The following is an 8,579-nucleotide window of genomic DNA, read 5'->3' on the forward strand; positions in this document are numbered from 1 at the left end:
CTATAATGCCCTGTCTTCTCTCCACCTGGACGAGCTACATCTTCCACCCCTCTTGGTCAGCTCACCCCTTCTACATAGCTTCCCCCGACAACTTGCTTTGCCCCCTCCTTAACTCATCCCTTGGCATTTCCTGACCAGGATAAAAATAGCTGACGTTTAGGGAGCTGTCACTGGGTACCAGACACCATGTTAATTAATGTTACCTTGTTCAATCCTCAAATCAATCCTGTGAGGTGGTCCTGTTATTACCCACCTCATACAGATGGAGAAGGTAGACCTGAGGCATTGGGGCATAAAGTAGGATCAGTGCTGCTAAGTGGTAGCTTGCAGTTGAATCCCTGTCTGACTCTAGACCATAGGCATTTAGCCAGCAATCGATAACTGAATATAGTTTTTTATTTGGATAGATATTGACTATATAATCAGTGTAGATCACAGGGCATAAATTCAGATGTATATAGGCACTAGGATGTGAGTACAGAGAACCTGACATAATAGTCTTTTATATATATATATATATATATATATATATATATATATATATATAAATTGATTTTTATTTATTTAATTTTTAGCTGCATTGGGTCTTCGTTGCTGCGTGCAGGCTTTCTCTAGTTGCGGTGAGCAGGGGCTACTCTTCGTTGCGGTGCGCGTGCTTCTCATTGCAGTGGCTTCTCTTGTTGAAGAGCACAGATTCTAGGTGTGCAGGCTTCAGTAGTTGTGGCACATGGGCTCAGTAGTTGTGGCACATGGGCTTAGTTGCTCCGCAGCACGTGGGATCTTCCCAGACCAGGGCTCGAACCCTTGTCCCCTGCATTGGCAGGCAGATTCTTAACCACTGCACCACCAAGGAAGCCCCATAACTGTCTTTATTTTCTCAAGGGATATGTCCTCCCTTGTTTTTCTTGAAACATGGGGCTTTTGTGCTCTATTTTTTGTTCTACATTTGATAAAGTAGGGATCAAAAATATTTCACTTTCCTCTTACAAAGATTTGTGATAATGCCTGGCAACTGACACTTGGCCTCAGTATCAGAGAGCAAGAGTTAGGAGACTGTGACAAACTCAACAGCATGGGCCCCATCTAAAGGGGGTGTTCCCAGCTCAGCTCCAGACAAATGCTGCCGTTGGGAATGGTAAGTGAATCCCAAATCATCAGATCTTTCAATTTTTCAAGAGAAGGTAGAAGCCTGGAATTTTATGCAAAATCTCCCAATTTAAAAATGTTGCACAGGAAGATCAGCTCAGTGCTTTGTGACCACCTAGAGGGGTGGGATAGGGAGAGTGGGAGGGAGATGCAAGAGAGAGGGGATATGGGATATATGTATACGTAGAGCTGATTCACTTTGTTATACCAGCAACTAACACAACAATGTAAAGCAATTATACTCCAATAAAGATGTTTAAAAAAATGTTGGCAATGATTTCACATTTTAGGAACATGGTTTGGTAGGACTGATTTGATCAGTGGGTCACAAGTTCAATCTTGTCTCTTTAATTGCAATGCAAGTTCCTTGTGAGGAACTGCTAAAACAGATTTCATTTACATCTCTCACAGTGCTAGGCACGAACCAAGTACTCAGAGATTTTTGCTCAGCCGTGAAGCTGCTCATGAGTATTATTCTATATTTAGATTTCAATTCCTTTTGGCAAACATTTATCTGGCAAGTGGGGGCTTTTACAGAATCACACAGTATCTGTGAATTTATCACTGAATCAAATGGATTCTCTGAATTTACTAAAGAGAACAATGGGGCCCAGGACACAGAAAGTATTCATTAAAAGTTTGTTTTTTAAAATATATTTTATTTTATTATTATCGTTATTATTTTTCTGGCTGCATTGGGTCTTTGTTGCTGCACACGGGCTTTCTCTAGTTGCAGTGAGAGGGGGCTACTCTTCGTTGCAGTGTGCGGTCTTCTCATTGTGGTGGCTTCTCTTGTTGCGGAGCACGGGCTCTAGGTGCGCGGGCTTCAGTAGTTGTGGCATGCGGGCTCTAGAGCACAGGCTCAGTAGTTGTGGCGCACGGGCTTGGTTGCTCCGTGGCATGTGGGATCTTTCCGGACCAGGGCTTGAACTCGTGTCCCCTGCATTGGCAGGCGGATTCTTAACCACTGTGCCACCAGGGAAGGCCAAGTTTCTTGTTTTTATTCCATTCATATTTTCTGAGTATCAGATTAATATCCTTGGTCTAGGTCATACCTTGATGCACATTATAATCACTGGCCATAGCTTTAAAAAAAAAAAAATCCATGCCCCGCCCCTAGAAACTCCATTTTAATTGATCTACAGAAGGGTCCTGGCACTGGTATGTGTGTATATATGTATATACATATATGTGTATGTATATGTGTGTGTGTATATACGTATATTCACCAGGTGATTTTTTTTGGCCAGGCCACCGGCTTGTGGGATCAAACCCGGGCCCCTTGCAGTGGAAGCCCAGAGTCCTAACCACTGGACCGCCAGGGAATTCCCCACCAAGTGATTTTAATGTGTAGCCAGACTAGAGGATCTCTGGTCTAGGTTCTGGGAATCAGAACTCATAGGACCAGATAATCTCAGATCTTACTGCCAGAAGTTATCTCATGAGTTATTTGGCCCAGTGTCATGCACTTAAGTCACTATTTTCCTAAAACTACCATCATGTCTGATTTGACTACTATATTACCAATATACTCCACTGCAATTCTATTTGAGAAGAGGGGAAAAAAGCTGAAATGTCAGGGAGATATTCAAGTGCTTGTTTCCCAAACATAATCAAGTGACTCTTCAAGGAATTTCTGTTTAAAAGAAATCTGTTACAGTAATAGTAGGTCCAAACTAATAACTCAGTGACTTCTGCCTCACTAACAAGTGGCATATTAACCACTTTTCTATGATAATTAAAAATGAATTTTTTTAACGTTTTTATTGGAGTATAATTGCTTTACAATGGTGTGTTAGTTTCTGCTTTATAACAAAGTGAATCACTTATACATATACATATATCCCCATATCTCTTCCTTCTTGCGTTTCCCTCCCTCCCACCCTCCCTATCCCACCTCTCTAGCTGGTCACAAAGCACCGAGCTGATCTCCCTGTGCTATGCGGCTGCTTCCCACTAGCTATCTATTTTGCATTTGGTAGTGTATATATGTCCATATATACACTACCACTCTCTCACTCTGTCCCAGCTTACTCTTCCCCCTCCCAGTGTCCTCAAGTCCATTCTCTAGTAGGTCTGCGTCTTTATTCCCATCTTGCCCCAGGTTCTTCATGACCTTTTTTTTAGATTCCATATATATGTGTTAGCATAAGGTATTTGTTTTACTCTTTCTGACTTACTCCACTCTGTATGACAGACTCTAGGTCCATCCACCTCACTACAAATAACTCAATTTCGTTCCTTTTTATGGCTGAGTAATATTCCATTGTATACATGTGCCACATCTTCTTTATCCATTCATCTGTCCATGGACACGTAGGTTGCTTCCATGTCCTGGCTACTGCAAATAGAGCTGCAATGAACATTGTGGTACATGACTAAAAATATGGAACGTTTCACGAATTTGCGTGTCATCCTTGCGTAGGGGCCGTGGTAATCTTCTCTGTATCGTTCCAATTTTAGTATATGTGCTGCCGAAGCAAGCACAAAAATGAATTATTTTTTAAAAAGAGAGAACACACACACACATAGTAAAAGTGAGAAAGGTATAAAAGTACACAGTAAAGTTTACCTGCCATTCCTGTACCTGAGCCATCAAGTCTGCCTCCCTGAAGGCAGCTACTCTTATGGGTTTCCTGGGTATCTTTCCAGAGACATTATAAAGTTATTTTTTATTTTCATATTTTGGCTTCAGTTAGGAATCTTTACTTCTGTCACTCTCTTTTTTGACAGATCCTTCAATACTTCCTTAAGAGCAAAGGTGCTAAGGTTAGAGGGGGAAAGAACGATCCACTGTGAGAGTGTTAGAACTTGAAAGGACCTCAGAGATCATCCTGTCCTCTGCTATTCCAAGTGTGGCCCCTGGATTAACAGGGACTTCACCTGGGGGCTTGTCAGAAATGCAGAATCTCAGACCTCACCTAGACATCCTGAAGCAGATGTTTTATCTTCACCAAATCACCAGGTGATTCGTGTGCACTTTTAAGTTTGAGAATCATTGCTCTGATCTGACATCCTCCTTCTCAAATCAAGGAAGCGTGGGTCAACAAGGAGCCAGTAGAGAGCTGATACGAGAAATCAGGTCTCCTAACAGCCTTGTCAAGTGCATTTTCTGAAATGCCTAAATTCTGGCCAGATAATCTGATGCAATGTTTTTATGCATTTTATTCACTATGAGCTTTGGAGTCAGACACAGCACGGTTCAAATGCTAGCTTTACCAATGGAACATAGTAGGAGCTCAATAATGGTGATTATACTTCCTGTTATTACCGTTATTTTTAAAAAATAAAGAATTTTTCAGAGCAGTTTTAGGTTCACAGCCAAACTAAGCAGAGTTCCCATTTACTCCCGTCCCCCACTATCGATATTCGCACACATTAACAAGTGAATCACTATCATTTGTCATTGCACTTTGCACTTGATTAAAACCTCAAAGCAATGTTTCAACAGCCTTTAACGACTCATTTACAGATTCTATGCCTGACTTAGCAGAAACACTCTTTTTTTTTTTTAAATTTTAAATATATCCTGTTCCTGTCTCAGAATGCTGTTTTGCTCTGGCAGTCAGGAGGGATTTTATCAGGCAGCCTAATAAAATGGAAGGACTAAAACATAGGGAGGCTAAGGTCCTGGTAGGTTCCGTTTTCTTTCCACTGGATCTTATGTTGGAACAGGAGCAGCAGATTCTGAGAAAAAGACGTTGGGAGGTAGGAGCTAAATCGGAAAACTAGGCCTTTTTATCAGCGAGCTCAGCTGGTGTCCAAAACCCCAGCCTGAGCCGGGAGCAGGGAAATCAGAACGAATGGTTGCAGGCACTTTCTGGAACCTGGGGTTTAGCGCCTTGGAAGCTCGGGTTCCGAAGAACCGCAAGGGAAAGGTGCCGATTTTGCCCTGCACAACAGAACTTAGCGTGAGACTGGAAGGAAAAGGGAGAAGCAGGAGGAGAGCTGCACATCTGAGAACGACTCTGGTAGCTGGCCGCGCATAGCTCACCTATGGGCTGCCTAATTTCTGTCCTCGTTCGGAGCTTCTGGGCCTTGTAAACTCTTACCTTCCGGCCTTTCTCCTTTACTTTTGAGCAGAGTTAGCTTTTTTCTTCCCACTTAAAGCCTACGACCTCTGACGTTAAAAAAAAAAAAAAAAGCACTTCCGGAGGGACGTTTCCTGGAGGCCGGAAGTAACTGGGCTGTCTCCTGTCGCTCCTTTACACGCAGTTTTCGCGATGCCTTGTGGGAGTTGTAGGCCCGGGGCCGAGGAGACTGGGCGGTTTTTCTGGTCCTGAGGTTGGGCCTCTGACGCTGCGCGTCTTGAGGTGCAAAGAACTTCAGCGATGTTAAAAAGTTCTATGTAATTTCTATGATATATTTTGTACTATGTATTTTTAAAGGGTTTTTTTTAAACCAGCATTTGTAAGTTAAATTATATTTGCTCTTTTAAAAAGCATACCAAAAAAGCATAAAGAAGAAAACAAAAGTGGTGAGATGACTGTATTGACTTCGTACAAACAGTTCAGAAAGATGTAAGCTGAAGCTAAAAGCCTTCTGTACCTGCCCAGCTCCCTCTCTGAAAAGGAATCCACATATATGATTTTTAAAGAAAAAAATCAGGTGCAAATGTACACACAGTTGACCCTTGAACAGAACGGTTTTGAAATGCAGGGGTCCGCTTTTACAGGGATTTTTTTTTCAATAAATATATGAATTATGAAAAAGTGCACAGAAGAGATAATGCTATCATACTCTTCTCAACCTTCCTTTTTCATGTGATAATCCATCATACAGATCTCTCCATACCACACAAAAAGAGTTATCTTACTCTTTTGTTAATGGCTTTATAGTAGTAGTTCATAACACAAATACCGTACTTTATTCATCCACTGATCTCATCTTCTCCATCCCATTGAGGGACATTTTGGTTGTTTCCAATTTTTTTCTGTTGCAAAGAATTTTGCAATGACCTCCTTGAACATATTTTGGTGTACATCACAGGGTAAATTTGTAGAGAAAAATTATCCAGTCAACAAGATATAAGTTTTATAAAAGTTGATAAATACCACCAAATTGCTAAATTGTACCAATTTACACTCATATCCGACAATGTATGAAGGTGTTTATTTTCTCACTTCTGCTCTAGCACCGGGTATTATCAAACTTCAGACATTTTGCTTCTCTGAGAGGTGAACAATTTATCTTCCTTTGAGTGATTAGCAGTTTCATAATTATGATTGAGGTTGCACTTATAGTTATATGTTTATTGGCTATTTATGTTTCTGAAAGTAGTCATATTCTTGACCCAATTTTCTGTTGGGTTGTTAATTTTTTTTTTTTTTATAAATTTATTTATTTTTTTTTGGCTGCATTGGGTCTTCGTTGCTGCACGTGGGCTTTCCCTAGTTGTGGCGAGCGGGGGCTACTCTTAGTTGCAGTGCGCGGCTTCTCATTGTGGTGGCTTCTCTTGTTGTGGAGCACGAGCTCTAGGTGCACAGGCTTCAGTAGTTGTGGTACGCGGGCTCTAGAGCGCAGGCTCAGTAGTTGTGGCGCACAGGCTTAGTTGCTCTGCGGTATGTGGGATCTTCCTAGACCAGGGCTCGAACCCGTGCCCCTGCATTGGTAGGTGGATTCTTAACCACTGTGCCACCAGGGAAGTCCTGTTAATCTTTTCTTACTGATTTGTTTACACTTTTTTTAACTGGGGAAGTCAGCCTTTTGTCTGTTACGGGAATTGTGAAATTTTTTTCCTTGTACATTATTTATCTCCTGATTTTGCTTTTGTATTTTTATGCCACACACATGTGCTTAATTTTTTTTTAGAGAAAATCCTTTCTTTATTATTATTATTTTTAAAATATTTATTTATTTATTTGGCTGTGTCAGGTCTTAGTTGCGGCACACGGGATCTTTTGTTGCGGCACACAGTCTCTCTGGTTGTGGTGCATGGGCTCTAGAGTGTGTGGTCTTAGTTGCCCCTTGGCATGTGGGATATTAATCCAACCAGGGATTGAACCCGCTTTCTCTGCATTGGAAGGGGGATTCTTAACCACTGGATCACCAGGGAAGTCCTTTTTTTTTTCTTTTAAGGTAAGAAGTGGATTTATTTAGAGAGAAACACTGCACAGAGAGAGTGTAGGCCATCTCAGAAGGTGAGAGGCCCACAAGTGCTTAATTTTTGCATAGTCATGTTTATTAATTTTTTTCCTATGGCTTCTGGGTTATTTGGTTATCTGTAATTTATTTTGATATAAGGAGGAATGGCTCTAGCTTTATCATTAATCATTTCTTCAAAATTCTAGCCAGTGGTCCCAACATGATTTTTATTACCTTTATCATTAGAGGGAAAAACCCAGTGAACATTAAAAATACACCCTATCATAAGATGCTGCAACAAGTTTAAATTTTTTTAATTAATTAATTAATTAATTATTTTTGGCTGCATTGGGCCTTCGTTTCTGCACGTGGGCTTTCTCTAGTTGTGGCAAGCGGGGGCTTCTCTTGTTGCAGAGCATGGGCTCTAGGTGCGTGGGCTTCAGTAGTTGCAGCACGTGGGCTTCAGTTGTTGTGGCTCGTGGGCTCTAGAGCACAGGCTCAGTAGTCATGGCGCATGGGCTTAGTTGCTCTGAGGCATGTGGTATCTTCCGGACCAGGGATTGAACCCATGTCCCCTGCATTGGCAGGCGGGTTCTTAACCACTGCACCACCAGGGAAGTCCTGCAGCAAGTTGAAAGGTTAGTTTTGGGGAAAAGAGTAGAAATAAATAAGTGCACTCTACTTTTCTCAAAACACATGCTTACCTGTATTAAATAATACCCCCAAAAGGCTGCTAATATTTATTAAAATAAGTAATGAAGACTTTTCTAATCAGTATACAACTTAGGGCTTCCCTGGTGGCGCAGTGGTTGAGAATCTGCCTGCCAATGCAGGGGACATGGGTTCGGGCCCTGGTCTGGGAAGATCCCATATGCCGCGGAGCGGCTGGGCCCATGAGCCACGATTACTGAGCCTGCACGTCTGGAGCCTATGCTCTGCAACAGGAGAGGCCACGATAGTGAGAGGCCTGCGCACCGCGATGAAGAGTGGCCCCCGCTTGCCACAACTAGAGAAGGCCCTCGCACGGAAACAAAGACCCAACACAGCCAAAAAAATAATAATAAATAAATAAATTTTAAAAATAATCTGTGTAAAAATATATATATACAACTTAAAAAAGGGAATAAATTGTGAAAATGATTTAAAAAATTAAAATGATTGAAGAATTCCCAAATTGAGGAAGTATTATGTATGTTCAAATATAAAGCAAAGTTTTTCCCCAGATCATCCTTTAGAAAAAAATGTAGATGCCTCATACTTGTAACCTTACAAAGTTTCTCATACAATGGAAGAATAGCACTATTCTTAAATTAATACGGTTTTTCATAATATAGTATTTTAAATATGTA

General features: G+C 41.3%; 1 non-coding gene across 1 annotated transcript; it reads right to left on the reverse strand.

The window, feature by feature from the left end:
- Positions 1-3,526: 3,526 nt before the first annotated feature.
- Positions 3,527-3,633, reverse strand: LOC118883151. Its single transcript, XR_005016941.1, has one exon. It is a non-coding gene; the product is annotated as a U6 spliceosomal RNA (small nuclear RNA).
- Between the last annotated feature and the right edge of the window lie 4,946 nt (positions 3,634-8,579).

The sequence above is a fragment of the Balaenoptera musculus genome, chromosome 16 (genome assembly GCF_009873245.2).
Source record: "Balaenoptera musculus isolate JJ_BM4_2016_0621 chromosome 16, mBalMus1.pri.v3, whole genome shotgun sequence".
Classification (NCBI taxonomy): Eukaryota; Metazoa; Chordata; class Mammalia; order Artiodactyla; family Balaenopteridae; genus Balaenoptera; species Balaenoptera musculus.